The 15,641-nt window shown below is 53.6% G+C and overlaps 1 protein-coding gene across 4 annotated transcripts in view; it reads left to right on the top strand.

Annotated features, from left to right (window-relative positions):
- LOC140404648 (thyroid receptor-interacting protein 6-like) overlaps positions 1–15,641 on the top strand; it is an 89,031-nt gene that overhangs the window by 41,004 nt on the left and 32,386 nt on the right. The window contains exon 1 of one of the 4 annotated variants that reach the window (XM_072493258.1): positions 11,506–11,666. The exons of 2 other annotated variants lie outside the window; for them this stretch is intronic. The gene's annotated coding sequence lies outside the window, so the exon portion shown is untranslated. Of the gene's footprint in view, positions 1–11,505; positions 11,667–15,641 lie in introns of those variants that run through there. One more of the 4 variants, XM_072493263.1, reaches the window with a different exon arrangement.

The following is a 15,641-nucleotide window of genomic DNA, read 5'->3' as shown; positions in this document are numbered from 1 at the left end:
CCTGAGTTGGTGGTGGAGGCGGAGACCCTAAACGCTTTTTAAAAAAATATATATATTTTATTAAAGTTTTCAAACACAATTTTTCTCCCTTACAAATCAACAAAAACGGTAACATGATAACTGATAGATAACATTGTTTAAATAAAATAGTGAACTAACAAAATAACATGAAATAGTGCTCCCCCCCGCCCCTTCACCCCATCTAGAACAAAAACAATTTACCCCACTCGGACACTTTGCCCTCCCCGACCCACCCCTCCGAAAGCACTCTATCCTGGATCCCCTGTGTCGGAAGTAGCGGAAATTCCCTCACCTGTCTCGTAAACGCCCTCACCTGCATATACCTAAAGATATTCCCCGGAGGGAGCTCGTACTCTTCCTCTAGCGCTCCCAAGCTCGCGAACGTCCCATCTATAAATAAGTCTCCCACTCTCCTAATTCCTGCCCGGTGCCAGCTCTGGAACCCTCCGTCCAACCTCCCTGGGGCAAACCTATGGTTGTTCCTGATCGGGGACCACACCAAGGCTCCCAACACACCCCTCTGTTGCCTCCATTGCCCCCAGATACTTAGTGTTGCCGCCACCACTGGGTTAGTGGTAAACCTTTTCGGGGAGAGCGGTCGTGGCGCTGTCACCAGCGCTTTTAAGCTCGTTCCTTTGCAGGACGCCATCTCCAGCCTTTTCCACGCTGCCCCCTCTCCCTCTATCATCCACTTACGGATCATCGCCACATTGGCTGCCCAGTAATAGTCGCCCAAATTCGGCAACGCCAGTCCCCCTCTGTCCCTGCTACGTTGCAGGAACCCCCTCCTTACCCTCGGGGCCTTCCCTGCCCCCACGAAGCTCATGATGCTCCTATCTATTTTCTTGAAAAAGGCCTTAGTGATCAATATAGGGAGACATTGAAACACAAATAAGAACCTCGGGAGGACCATCATCTTAATCGCCTGCACTCTGCCCGCCAGTGACAGCGGCAGCATGTCCCACCTTTTGAAATCCTCTTCCATTTGCTCCACCAGCCGAGTCAGATTGAGTCTGTGTAAGGTTCCCCAGCTCCTGGCTATCTGAATCCCCAGGTATCGGAAGTTTCTTTCCACTCTCCTTAGCGGTATGCCATCTATCCCTCTGCTCTGGTCCCCAGGGTGTATTACAAAAAGCTCACTCTTTCCCATGTTCAGCCTATATCCTGAGAAATCTCCAAACTCCCTCAATATCTGCATAACCTCTGTCATCCCCCCCACTGGATCCGCCACATACAGCAGTAAGTCATCTGCGTAGAGTGACAGTCGGTGTTCCTCTCCCCCTCTAACCACCCCTCTCCATTTCCTGGAGTCTCTCAGCGCTATGGCCAGTGGTTCAATTGCCAGCGCAAACAGTAATGGGGGCAGAGGGCACCTCTGTCTTCCCCTATGTAGTCGAAAATACTCCGATCTTTGCCGATTTGTGGCTACACTTGCCATTGGGGCCCCATAGAGAAGTTTAACCCAGCTGACAAACCCCTCCCCGAACCCAAACCTCCTCAGCACCTCCCATAAATACTCCCACTCTACCCTATGAAATGCCTTCTCTGCATCCATTGCCGCCACTATCTCTGCCTCCCCCTCTGCTGGGGGCATCATTATCACCCCCAACAGCCGTCGCACGTTGACATTCAATTGTCTCCCCTTTACGAACCCTGTCTGATCTTCGTGCACCACCCCCGGGACACAATCCTCTATCCTCATTGTCAGCACTTTTGCCAACAACTTGGCGTCCACATTCAGGAGCGAGATAGGCCTAGAAGACCCGCATTGCAGCGGGTCTTTATCTCGCTTCAGGATTAGTGATATCGTCGCCTCCAACATTGTCGGGGGTAGGGTCCCCCTTCTCTGGCCTCGTTAAAGGTTCTTACCAGCAGCGGGGCCAACAAGTCCACGTATTTCCTGTAAAATTCCACCGGGAACCCGTCAGGTCCCGGGGCCTTCCCTGCCTGAATGTTCCCCAGCCCTTTGGTCACCTCGTCCACTCCAATTGGCGCCCCCAGGCCTGCCACCTCCTGCTCCTCCACCCTCGGGAACCTTAGTTGGTCCAGAAACTGCTGCATCCCCTCTACCCTCCGGGGGTTAGGACCTATATAACCTCTCATAAAAGGTCTTGAACACCCCATTTACCTTCCCTGCTCTCCGCACCGTGGTTCCCGTTTCATCCCTAACTCCCCCTATTTCCCTCGCCGCTGTCCTCTTACGAAGCTGGTGGGCCAACAGGCGACTCGCCTTTTTCCCATATTCATATCTCATCCCCTGTGTCTTCCTCCACTGTGCCCCTGCCCTCCCTGTGGTCAGCAGGTCAAACTCCGTCTGGAGTCGTCGCCTCTCCCTATATAGTCCTTCGTTCGGGGCCTCCGCATATTTTTTATCCACACTCAAAATCTCCCCCAGTAATCTTTCCCTCTCTTTGGCCTCTGTTTTCCCCTTGTGAGCCCTGATGGAGATCAACTCTCCCCTGACCACCGCCTTCAGCGCTTCCCATACTACCCCCACTCGGACCTCCCCATCATTATTGGCCTCCAGGTACCTTTCGATACATCCCTGCACCCTTCTGCAGACTCCCTCATCCGCCAATAATCCCACATCCAGTCGCCAGAGTGGACGCTGTTCCCTCTCCTCTCCTAGTTCCAGACCCACCCAATGTGGGGCATGGTCTGAAACAGCTATGGCCGAGTACTCCGTTCCTTCCACCCTCGAAATCAGTGACCTTCCCAAAACGAAGAAATCTATCCGGGAGTATACCTTATGGACATGGGAGAAAAAGGAGAATTCTTTGGCCAGCGGCCTAGCAAATCTCCACGGATCCACTCCCCCCATTTGGTCCATAAACCCCCGAAGCACCTTGGCCGCTGCCGGCCTTCTTCTGGTCCTGGATCTAGATCTATCTAACCCTGGGTCTAGCACGGTGTTGAAGTTCCCCCCCCCATTACCAGGCATCCGCTTCATAAATCCCGCATCATCCCAGTTCGGGGCATATACGTTGACCAGCACGACCTCCATTCCCTGCAGTCTGCCACCCACCATCACATATCTGCCCCCGCTGTCCGCTACAATGTTCCTAGCCTCGAACGACACCCGTTTCCCCACCAATATGGCCACCCCTCTATTCTTTGCGTCCAGCCCTGAGTGGAACACCTGTCCCACCCACCCTTTCCTTAACCTAACCTGGTCCGCCACCTTCAGATGCGTCTCTTGAAGCATGGCCACGTCTGCCTTCAGTCCCTTTCAGTGCGCGAACACTCGGGCCCTCTTAATCGGCCCATTTTGGCCTCTCACGTTCCACGTGATCAGCCGGACTGGGGGGGCTGCCCGCCCCCCTCCCCTGTCGACTAGCCATCACCCTCTCTGGGCCAGTCCCACGTCCCGGTTCCGCACACCCACCCGTCCCCCAGGCGGCGCATTCCCGCCTCGACCACCTTTTCTCTTACCAGCTCCCTTTCGATCTCAGCAGCAGCAACCCAGTTGTCGTCCCCCCCCCCCCCCCCCCGCTAGATCCCCATCTAGCATGGTTACTCCCCCATATTGCTTCTGAAAGTCAGCTGACTTCAACTGACCCCGGCTTCTCCCGCTCTCTCCTTGACCCCCCCCCGTGTGAGGAACTCCCATCCTCCTTGCGCCTATCTTCCCATCATCGTCTCTCTGGCGCGGGAAAAGAAAAAGAAAGCCCGCGCTTTCTAGAACCATCCCGCCCCCCATGGCGCAGCTCCCCCTACCGCCCCGTTCCCATTCCCCATCCCCCGCCTGTGTCTCTTCTTCCCCCCCCACCGGCATCCACATTTCTCAGTGTCCCCCCCTCCCCAATTTACACCTCTATACATCAACATTGCCGTTTCCCCTCCAACATCAGTCCCTCCGTTCTGGTCCAGTTTCTCTTTTTGAATGAAGGTCCATGCTTCTTCCGACGTTTCAAAATAGTAATGTCTATCCTGATGCGTGACCCATAATCGCGCCGGCTGCAACATCCAGAACTTCACTTTCTTCTTATGCAGCACCTCCTTGGCTCGATTGAAACTCCCCCTCCTTCTCGCCACCTCCGCACTCCAATCCTGATGCACTCGTATCACCGCATTCTCCCATCTGCTACTTCGTACCTTTTTGGCCCATCTCAGAACAACCTCTCTGTCATTGAAGCGGTGAAATCGCACTATCATCGCCCTAGGTGGTTCTCCAGCCTTTGGTCTCCTCACAGGGACCCGGTGGGCCCCTTCCACTTCCAAGGGGCCCGAGGGGGCCTCAGCTCCCATTAGCGAACGTAGCATCGTGCTCGTGTAAGCCCCGCTGTCAGCTCCTTCCACTCCAGCTCCTTCCACTCCCTCGGGGAAACCCAGGATCCGGAGTTTCTTTCTCCTTGATCTATTTTCCAGGACTTCTTTCGATGCACTTCTTATGGAGCGCCTCGTGCGTCTGCATTTTGACCGCTAGGCCCAGGTTCTCGTCCTCGTTGTCAGTTACCTTCTGCTCCACCACATGGAGCTCTATCTCCTGGGCCTTTTGTGTCTCTTTAAGCCCCTCAATTGCCTGTAGCATCGGGGCCAGCACCTCCTTTTTTAGCAGCTCCACACACCGTCTTAAAAATTCATCCTGGTCCGGTCCCCATGTCGCCTGGGCTCCCTCTGACGCCATCTTGTTCCTTTCTTTCCTCTGCCGCTGCCTTTGAGGATTCTCCGAGATCTGGCCGCCGCCGCTGCCGATCGTTTTCTTTCCCGCTGGGGGGGATTCCCTGTTGCTTCACCCCACACCGGGTTTCGTCGGGAAAAAAAAATCCCGTTGGGGCTCTTAAAAGAGCCCGAAGGTCCGTCTAAGCTGGAGCCGCCGAAACGTGCGGCTTAGCTGGTCATCGCTGCAATCGTAAGTCCGACCCTAAACGTTTTTAAGAAGGACCTGGATCTGCACCTTAAGTGCTGTAAGATACAGGGCTGTGGACTTGGTGCAGGAAGGTGGGATAAGAAAAGGCACCTGGGTGTCCTTGGGCTGGCATGGACAAGATGGGCCGAATAGCCTTCTGTGCTGTGACTTTTCTGTGTTTCCACGAGGACAGATTTGGCCCGAGTGGACTTGGGCAGGAAGCCGAAAAGGTCGGATAGTTGATGAACAGTGGCAGTTGTTTAAGGACATATTCAATTCCTCTCAACTAAAATATATTTCAGAGAGGAAGAAAGATTGTAAGAGGGGGAAAAAACATTGATGGCCAAGCAAAGAAGTTAAAGATACCACAAAGACAAAAACTACAACATACTATATTGCAAAGGCTAGTGGCAGGTTGGAAGATTGGTAAACTGTTTTTAAAAAAAAAAGTAGAGTACTCAATTATTTTTTTCCAATTAAGGGGCAATCTCGCGTGGCCAATCCACCTACCCTGCACATCTTTGGGTTGTGGGGGCGAGACCCACGCAGACACGGGGAGAATGTGCAAACTCCACACGGACAGTGACCCAGAGCCGGGATTCGAACCCGGGCCCTCGGCGCCGTCGGCAGCAGTGCTAACCACTGTGCCAAGTGCCGCCCCCTGGAAACTTTTCAAGATCAACAAAGGGTTACTCAAAAAGGGCAACGGTAAATTGTGAAAGAAAACTCGCACAAAAGATAACAAATGAGAGCCAAAGTGTCTATGAATATGCAAAAGGGAAGAGAGTAGCTAAACTGAATGTTGGTCCCTTGCAGGATCAGTCCGGGTGGTTAATGGTGAAGAACATAGAAATGGAGGAGACACTAAATCAATATTTTGCCTCAAAATATTTTGTTTTCATGGTGGAGGACACTAGTACCATTCCAATAGTAACAGGTGATGCAGAGGTAATAGAAAGGGAGGAACTTAGAAAAAGTACGAGACAAACTGTTGGGATTGAAGGCAGACACATCCCTAGGGCCTGATGGCCCACATCCTAGGGTCTCGAAGGAAGTGACAGCGGTGATAGTGGATCCATTGGTTATAATACTCCAAAATTTCCTGGATGCAGGAAAGGTTCCAGTGGATTGGAAAAACGCTATATGTAACACTCTTTTTCAAAAAGGGAGGGAGGCAGAATGTAAGAAACTATAGACTAATTTCATAATCTTTATTGTCACAAGTAGACTTACATTAACACTGCAATGAAGCTACTGTGAAAAGCCCCTAGTCACCACATTCCGGCGCCTGTTCGGGTACGCCGAGGGAGAATTCAGAATGTCCTATTCACCTAACAGCACGTCTTTCAGGACTTGTGGGAGGAAACCGGAGCACCCGGAGGAAACCCACGCAGACACGGGGAGAACGTGCCGACTCCGCACAGGCAGTGATCCAAGCTGGGAATCGAACCCGGGACCCTGGCGCTGTGAAGCAACAGTGCTAACCACTGTGCTACCATGCAATTAGTTTAACATCTGTCGTTGGGAAATTGTTTGAATCCATTCAGGAAGTAATAACAACATTTGTAAAGTGTAAGTGCAATTTGTCAGAGTGAGCATGGTTTTCTGACGGGTAGATTGCGTTTGACTAAGTTGCTGGAGTTCTTTGAAGATGTAGCGAGCCAAGTGGATAATGGACATTGTGTAGATGTAGTATATCTGGACTTCCAAAGAAGGCATTTGATAAGGTGCCGCACAGAAGGTTAACACACAAGGTAACATCACATCGGGTTTGGGTAATTTGTAAGTTTGGATAGAATACTGGCTAACCAACAGAAGGCAGGGAGTCGGGATAAGTGGGTCCAGTGGGGTGCCACAGGGTTCGATCCTCGGACCCCAACTATTTACAATCTATATTAATGACTTAGACGTCGGTTGGAAGGTACTATCGCCCGATTTGCAGATGACACTAAAAATCAAACCAGAGAATCCCTACCGTGCAGAATGAGGCCATTCAACCCATCAGCCCTCTGGGTTTCCCAGCTTTCCTTCGAGATAATGTCATGGAACATTTTACACCCATTTTGAGGGCTTCAATTCATCGTCTCACTCCAAAGACAGCACCTCAAACAGGGCAGCGCTCTCTCAGTAGTACACTGGAGTTTCAGTCTAAAATTTGAAGCTCCAGTCACTGGGCGGGGGGGCAGGTGGGAGCTTAAACCCAGAACGTGCAAGACGAGAGCGTCTCCCAATGAGCCCCAGTCGACACTGAGCTGAGAGATACGCTATTGGGGTAAGATGCTAAATGGATAATAGGTTCCATGCAGGTAACGTGGAGGCCAGCTCCAATTCATTGTACAGACCGCAGGCAGAAACGCTGGCAATGGTGAAAACTCTTTAATCTTATCCGATACAAGCCCAGGAACGTTGCAAAATAGACATCAGTTTACAATGAAGCAACGTTTATTTGAAAAACTCTTGTTTTATTTCTCAGAGGCACATTCTCCTGCTGGGCAGCCAAGCAATTTGGTCACTTGCTGCCATTGCGCACGTGTCCTCATTATCGTAAGAGGCCAAATCAATTCAGCAATCTATGCAAACATTAGCGTCCTACACAACTTTCTAGGTTGCCACTGGATAGCATTTGGGAGAGCTTCCTTGTCTTGTATCCCTCTGGCCCTCCCCACCCACATTTCGCAAATGCAGGGCTGAACCTCGTGGGTGGGATCGTAAGTTGCAATGAGGAAATAAAACATTTACAAACGGATATTGATAGAACAGTACAGGCCCTTCGGCCCGCGATGTTGTGCCGACCATTTACCCTAATCTAAGATCAACCTAACCTACACCCCTTCAATTTACTGCTGTCCATGTGCCTGTTTAAGAGTCGCTTAAATGTCCCTAATACTCTGACTCCACCACCTCTGCTGGCAGTGCATTGCACACACCCACCACTCTCTGTGTAAGGAACTTACCTCTGACATCTCCCCTATACCTTCCTCCAATCACCTTAAAATTATGTCCCCTCGTGACAGCCATTTCCACGCTGGGGAAAAGACTCTGGCTATCCAAGGTTAGGAGAGTGGGCCAAAGTTTGGCAGATGGAGTTTAACGTGGATAAGTGTGATCCATTTTGGTTATCCATTTTGGTCGGAAAAATGGAAAAGCAACTTATTATTAAATAAATGGAGAGAAACGTTCAGTGTGGAGGGACCTGGGTGTCTTTGTGCATGAATTGCAGAAAACCAGCAGGTACTGCATTTAACAAGGAAGGCTAGTTAAAAGGGCTAGAGTATAAAAGTAGGGACGTGTGGCTGCATCTATACAAGGCCTTGGTGAGACCCCACCTGGAGGACTGTGTACAGTTTGCGTCTCCCGTCCCCTATTTGAGGAGGGATGGAGTTCCATTGGAGGCAGTTCAGAGGAGGTTCACGAGGTTGATTTCAGCGATGAGGGGTTTGTCGTTTGAGGAGAGATTGAGCAGTTTAGGTCTACACTCTCTAGAGTTTAGAAGAATGAGAGGAGATCTAATTGAGGCATATAAGATGATAAATAGATTGGGTAAGGCTGCTCTACAGGGAGCTGAGGGTGGGGGGGCGAGAAGAGCATAGGGTATTTTTGTATGCGGATGACTTGCTCTTGTATGTATCGGAACCGAGTGATCGATGGGGGGCATATTTGAGCTGCTTCGGGTGTTTGGGTCTTTTCTGAGAAAAGTGAATATTTTGTGGTGTCTCGGGCAGGGGTGGGGGGTGCAGCCATTCCGTAGGGCAGGGACTCACTTTAGATATCTGGGGGTGCAGGTGGCGCAGGATTGGGGGGGGGGGAGACTCGGTAGGTATAACATTACTATTCTGGTGGGGTAGGTGAAAGCGGATTTGACAAGGTGGGATGGTCTCCCTCTGTCGCTGGCAGGTCGGGTACAGGCAATTAAAATGAACGTGTTGCCGCGATTCTTGTTTATTTTTCAGTAACTGCCGAACTTCCCGCCAAAGGCATTTTTCAAGGAGGTTGAAAAGATGATTACCTCGTTTATATGGGGGGGGGGGGGGTGGTGGCTAGGATTAGGAAGGTGCTGTTGCAGAGATGACAGCAGTCTGGGGGGGGGGGGTTGGGTCTCCCGAATTTACAATAGTATTACTGGCCGGCGAACACGGAGAAGATGAAGAGCTGGGTTGGGGGGGGGGGGGGGAGGAGGGGGGGGGGGGGGCTCTCAGTGGGTTAGAATGGAGGAGAGTCTGTGTCGGGGCTGAGGGCGTTGGCAACAGCGCCGCTCCCGATGGCCCCAGGGAAATACTCAAGGAGTCCGGTAGAAGTAGCGACGTTGAAAATCTGGAGGCAGCTGCGCCAGCACTTTAGACTGGGGGCGGGATCAAGGGAAGTGCCGATTCGAGGGAATCACAGATTTGAGACAGGGAAGTGGGATGGGAGTTATAGAATCCACAGTGCAGAAGGAGGCCATTCAGCCCATCGAGTCTACACCGGCTCTTTGAAAGAGCACCCTACCCAAGCCCACACCTCCACCCAATCCCCATAACCCAGTAACCCCACCCAACACTAAGGGCAATTTTGGACACTAAGGGCAATTTATCACGGCCAATCCACCTAACAGGCACATCTTTGGACTGTGGGAGGAAACCGGAGCACCCGGAGGAAACCCACGCGCGCACGGGGAGAACGTCCAGACCCCGCACAGACAGTCATCCAAGCTGGGAATCGAACCTGGGACCCTGGAGCTGTGAAGCCATTGTGCTAACCACTATGCTACCGTGCTGCCCTTTCGGAGATGGGAGGAGAACGGAGTCAGGGCATGAAAGGGTTTGTTTCTAGGGGGCCGGTTTGTGGGATTGAAGGAGCTGGGAGCGAAATATAGGTTGGGGCAGGGGGAAATGTTTCGGTATATGCAGGTCCGAGATTTTGCTGAGCAAGAGGTACAGCGCTTTCCAGTGGCGCCGGCCTCCACACTGTTGGCTGACGACAGGAGGAATGGAGAAGGGGGGTGGCGGCGATTCTGGGAGAAGAGAAGGCACCGCTGGAGGGGATTAAGACAAAGTGGGAGGAAGAGTTGGGAGAGAGCATGGGGGAGGTGTTGTGGTGTGAGGTGCTCCGGAGGGTGAATGCCTCAATTTTGTGCGCGAGGTTGGAGCTGATAGAGCTGAAGGTGGTATATAGGGCGCACCTCACAAAGGCGAGGATGAACTGACTCTTTTGAGGGGGTAGAGGATGTTTGTAAACGTTGTGGGGGGGCGGGGGGGGGGGGGCACAAACTACATTCATATGTTTTGGTCCTGTCCAAAGCTGGAGGGGTGTTGGAGGGAGGTGTTCAGGGTAATTTCGAAGGTGGTACATGTGCGGCTTGAGCCGGGTCCTCTGGAGGCCATATTCAGGGTATCGGGGTTGCAAACGGGTACGGAGGCAGATGTTTTGGCCTTCGTCTCGCTGATCGCCCGAAGGTGGATCCTGTTGGGGTGGAGGTCAGTTTCTCCACCCTGTGCCCTGGCGTGGCAGGGGGATCTGTCGGAGATTTTAACAGTCGAGAAGGTGAAGTTTGAGTTGAGGGGAAGGATGGAAGGGTTCCACAATTCATGGGCTTTGTTCATTATGCACTTTCAAGAATTGGATGACATCGAACATTAGGGGGTTGGACTGGTGTTGGTGACTATGTATTGGTGGATTTCTGAATCCTTTTCTTTGATGTTTGCTGTGAAAATGTTGAGGGTTGTTTGGGGGTTGGTGGGATGATTGTTGGCCAGGGGATTGACATTGTATTTGTTACTGTTGGTTGTTTGTTGGTGGGTGTAAATTTGGATGAAAATGTGAAAAAGGAGGAGAATAAAAATATTTTTTAAAAATATGATAAAAGTGTCGACAAAGTAGACGTGGAGCAGATGCTTCCTCTTGAGGGGCAATCCAGAACGAGAGGTAATTGTTTAAATCTGCTACTCCTTATCCGAAAACACAGACAAGGAGAAATTACTTCTCTTGAAGGGTCGTGTATCTGTGGAATTCGCTACCCCAAAGTGCGGTGGATGCTGGGACAGTGAGTAAATTTAAGGAGTGATGGGAGTTATGGAGAACGGGCGGGAAAGTGGAGGCGAGGCCGAGACAAGATCAGCCATGATCGTAGCGATTGACGGAGTGTGCTCGAGGGGCTGAATGGCCCAGTCCTGCTCCTCGTTCTGGTGTTCGAAGAGCCACGCGACGCCCCCATCCCACACCAAACCCCCTCCCCACCTCGACAGGGGAATATCGGCTAATCCTTCCCCGCCGTTGGGTCAAACTCCTGGGACTCCCTCCCTAACAGCACTGTGGGTGTACCTACACTGCATGGACCGCAGCGACTCAAGATGGCGGCACACCCACCACCTTCTCAAGGGGCAAGTTTGCCCTTTTAGGTGTCATTCTGGTGAAACTGTGGCCAAAAGCAATATACCCTCCCCGAACTAAACCCAGTTACTCCAGATACAGTCGAAGCAAAGCTTTCCAGAAACTGTAACTGGCCAAATCTGTGTACCCCGTCCTTCCAGAGGCCGAGATTCCAGTAGCTTTTTAAATGAGTTTTTTTTTTAACAAAGCATGCATTTGGAACGACTCATTTCCTGAATGAAATGTGGTGATTCAGTCCCTTGCCTGGACATGCCGAGTACTGCTGATTGATGCTGAGCTCCCTGCCCCACCTCATGGAGTCTCCAGGTGCCGAGCTCTCGCTGCACAGTTCAGTCACAGTGAGGACAGAGCAACGCTCCCTCCACACTAACCCTGGGCAGACAGGAGCATTAAAGGACTTTGAGCCCCTGGATATATTCTCAGGTCGGAGGTAGGCAGCTTGGCTGTTTAACGGAGATTCCTCTTTCATTCCTGCTGGTCTGTTGGGGCGTTTGCTGAGGAATTTCTTGTGGCATGATCAAAATCTGGGTGCGATTGGGCTCGCGATCCCTGACCTCCTCCAGCACTCCCGTGTCTGTGGCAATATCCAGGAGTCCACGTCTCAAACGATTGATTCCAAATTGTCAGTGCTCCCTCCGGGCCGAAGCTGGTTCCTAGTTTTCTGGTTACTGGCAGTCCCGCAGTAACCCAACTGCTTTCAGATCGAAACAGCAACTCCATTGGCTCCCTCCCAAGACACAGAAAGCGCTGCTGCAAGGCTGCACCCCCATAGCAGGGTGCGTGGCTCCTCTGGAGAGTCAGTACTGAGGGAGCGTCGCACTGTCAGAGGGTCAGTACTGAGGGAGTGCCGCACTGTCAGAGGGTCAGTACTGAGGGAGTGCCGCACTGTCAGAGGGTCAGTACTGAGGGAGTGCCGCACTGTCAGAGGGTCAGTACTGAGGGAGTGCAGCACTGTCAGAGGGTCAGTACTGAGGGAGTGCCGCACTGTCAGAGGGTCAGTACTGAGGGAGTGCCGCACTGTCAGAGGGTCAGTACTGAGGGAGTGCCGCACTGTCAGAGGGTCAGTACTGAGGGAGTGCAGCACTGTCAGAGGGTCAGTACTGAGGGAGTGCCGCACTGTCAGAGGGTCAGTACTGAGGGAGTGCCGCACTGTCAGAGGGTCAGTACTGAGGGAGTGCCGCACTGTCAGAGGGTCAGTACTGAGGGAGTGCAGCACTGTCAGAGGGTCAGTACTGAGGGAGTGCCGCACTGTCAGAGGGTCAGTACTGAGGGAGTGCCGCACTGTCAGAGGGTCAGTATTGAGGGAGCATCGCACCGTCGGAGGGTCAGTCTTGAGGGAGTGCCGCACTGTCAGAGGGTCAGTACTGAGCGAGTGTCGCACTGTCAGAGGGTCAGTACTGAGGTGGCGTCGCACTGTCAGAGGGTCAGTACTGAGGGAGTGCCGCACTGTCAGAGGGTCAGTATTGAGGGAGCATCGCACCGTCGGAGGGTCAGTCTTGAGGGAGTGCCGCACTGTCAGAGGGTCAGTACTGAGCGAGTGTCGCACTGTCAGAGGGTCAGTACTGAGGTGGCGTCGCACTGTCAGAGGGTCAGTACTGAGGAGTGCCGCACTGTCAGAGGGTCAGTATTGAGGGAGCATCGCACCGTCGGAGGGTCAGTCTTGAGGGAGTGCCGCATTGTCAGAGGATCAGTACTGAGGGACTGCTGCACTGTCAGAGGGTCAGTACTGAAGCAGTGCCGCACTGTCAGAGGGTCAGTACTGAGGGATTGCTGCACTGTTAGAAGGTCAGTACTGAGGGAGTGCCACACTGTCAGAGCGTCAGTACTGAGGGAGTGTCGCACCGTCAGAGGGTCAGTACTGAGGGAGCGCTGCACTGTCAGAGGGTCAGTACTGAGGGAGTGCCGCACTGTCAAAGGGTCAGTACTGAGCGAGTGCCGCACTGTCAGAGGGTCAGTACTGAGCGAGTGCCGCACTGTCAGAGGGTCAGTACTGAGCGAGTGCCGCACTGTCAGGGGGTCAGTACTGAGGGAGTGTCGCACTGTCAGAGGGTCCATACTGAGGGAATGCTGACTGGTGCTGTGATGTCAGACACCTGGGGAAAATGTCTATCTGGTTGTTATCAGGGCCCCAGGTTGTTGCACCGTTTTGCTTCACACTTTGTGCAGAGACCGACGGTTAACACACACTGTGACTCACGCAGACAGAGCCGTGACTGAATCTGTGCTGACTTAGCCCAACGTCAGCAGGCCAGCTGGTGTTCAGTTAGTCCTCGGTATCCTGCCCACTACCGGTTCCTCCCTACCGATTGGGGAGAGGGAGAGCCAGCATTCATCCTGGGACTGTTCGCAGGCATGCGGGTGGGGGTGGGGGGAGCCGTGCAGCTGGTGGGAGGGATGGGGGCTTTGGTGAGGGGTGAGGGGGTGATCCGGGGGTGTTCAGGGGGCAAGTCTGATCCGCGCGTGGCCCGGCGCCAAGTTGTCCGGTGCGACCGCTGCAGGTCGTCACCATGCACATGCCCGGCCACGGACCGGGCATTTCTCCAGGCGATTATATCGGGAAGGCTGTGCGTTTTACGTAGCGCGGATGCGAACTCCTCACCAGTCGGAGCTTCGGTGCTGGGGCCTCGCATATGTTTTTCGTCTGAAGACCAGACCCTTCCTCCGGACACAGCCTCAAAATGGGAGAATCCCGCCCCCTTTCTCTCCAGACACTGATCTGGCTCCGCGATCCTCCCGATACCGGCCCACGCCCCGAACTTTGACAATGCCTGCGTCAGCCCATCACTTTACTTCTCTGCCTGTCTGGCTCTCGACCCTTCTGTCAATGGAACCGGCTTCTCCCCATCGACTGTGTCCTGAATCCTCGCAGTTTTGGAACGTTCTGTCAAAACCCCTCTCGATCTTCATCCCGCCTTGTGTCTGGAAGTGTTCCCCCGTCCTGTAAAATCCACTGTGGAATAACTGTACCACAGCATGCCAGCCGTTACTGACCCAACTTCAGCCGGGCTCTGTGCCCCGCTGCACCCCTCGCTCTGATCCGGCAGGGACACTGATCGACTATCCAAACCTACTCTGAAGAGAGGAGAATAATATTGCAGAGTTCGGGCTACCCACTCGAGTTCACAACCTCTCGTGTTTCATCTTGTGTGTTTAAAAATCTTATGAACCAGTATTTAGAGGAGATTAGGAGGCCAGGCCCTCTGCACTTGCTCAGAATATTACAGAGCCACCTGGATTAAGGTTTCTCCACAGATTCTCAGCCAACACAATCCTGGCATCGGAATCTGCCTGGTTTCCTGTCTTCGCCAGTGAGGAGCTTGGGATAAACAATACGGAGCTCGAGAGTGACAGTTAGTTCAAGATACTCATGCTGTTTGCATCTGCTCTCTCTCTCTCTCCCCCGCGTCTCTCCCTCTCCCTGCGCCTCTCTCTCACACTGCGAATCTTCCTCCCCCCTCTCTCTCTCTCCCCGCGTCTCTCCCTCTCCCTGCGCCTCTCTCTCTCACTGCGAATCTTCCTCCCCCTCTCTCTCTCTCCCTGCGCCTCTATGTCTCACTGCACCTCTCTCTCTTCCTGCGCCTCTCTCTCTAGCTGCGCCTCTCTCTAGCTGCGCCTCTCTCTCTCGCTGCGCCTCTGTCTCTCTCTCTCTCTCTCTCTCTCTCTCTCGCTGCGCCCCTCTCCCTCTCTCGCACTGCGCCTCTGTCTCTCTCTCTCTCACGCCCTTCCCCCCTCTCTTCCCCCTCACTCTTCCCCCCTCTCTCTTCCCCCTCTCTCTTCCCCCCTCTCTCTCCACCCCCCTCACTCCCCCCCCATCTCACTCCCCCCCATCTCACTCCCCCCCATCTCACTCCCCCCCATCTCACTCCCCCCCCATCACTCACTCCCCCCCCCCATCTCACTCCCCCCCCATCTCACTCCCCCCCATCTCACTCCCCCCCATTCACTCCCCCCCCATCTCACTCCCCCCCATCTCACTCCCCCCCCATCTCACTCCCCCCCCATCTCACTCCCCCCCCCATCTCACTCCCCCCCCATCTCACTCCCCCCCCATCTCACTCCCCCCCATCTCACTCCCCCCCATCTCACTCCCCCCCCCATCTCACTCCCCCCCCATCTCACTCCCCCCCCATCTCACTCCCCCCCCATCTCACTCCCCCCCATCTCACTCCCCCCCATCTCACTCCCCCCCCATCTCACTCCCCCCCATCTCACTCCCCCCCCATCTCACTCCCCCCCATCTCACTCCCCCCATCTCACTCCCCCCATCTCACTCCCCCCATCTCACTCCCCCCCATCTCACTCCCCCCCCATCTCACTCCCCCCCATCTCACTCCCCCCATCTCACTCCCCCCCATCTCACTCCCCCCCATCTCACTCCCCCCCCCATCTCACTCCCCCCCATCTC

The sequence above is a fragment of the Scyliorhinus torazame genome, chromosome 31, assembly GCF_047496885.1.
Source record: "Scyliorhinus torazame isolate Kashiwa2021f chromosome 31, sScyTor2.1, whole genome shotgun sequence".
NCBI classification, from domain to species: Eukaryota; Metazoa; Chordata; class Chondrichthyes; order Carcharhiniformes; family Scyliorhinidae; genus Scyliorhinus; species Scyliorhinus torazame.
The sequence above is the reverse complement of the archived record's forward strand: the minus strand, read 5'-3'. Positions and strand labels throughout refer to the sequence as shown.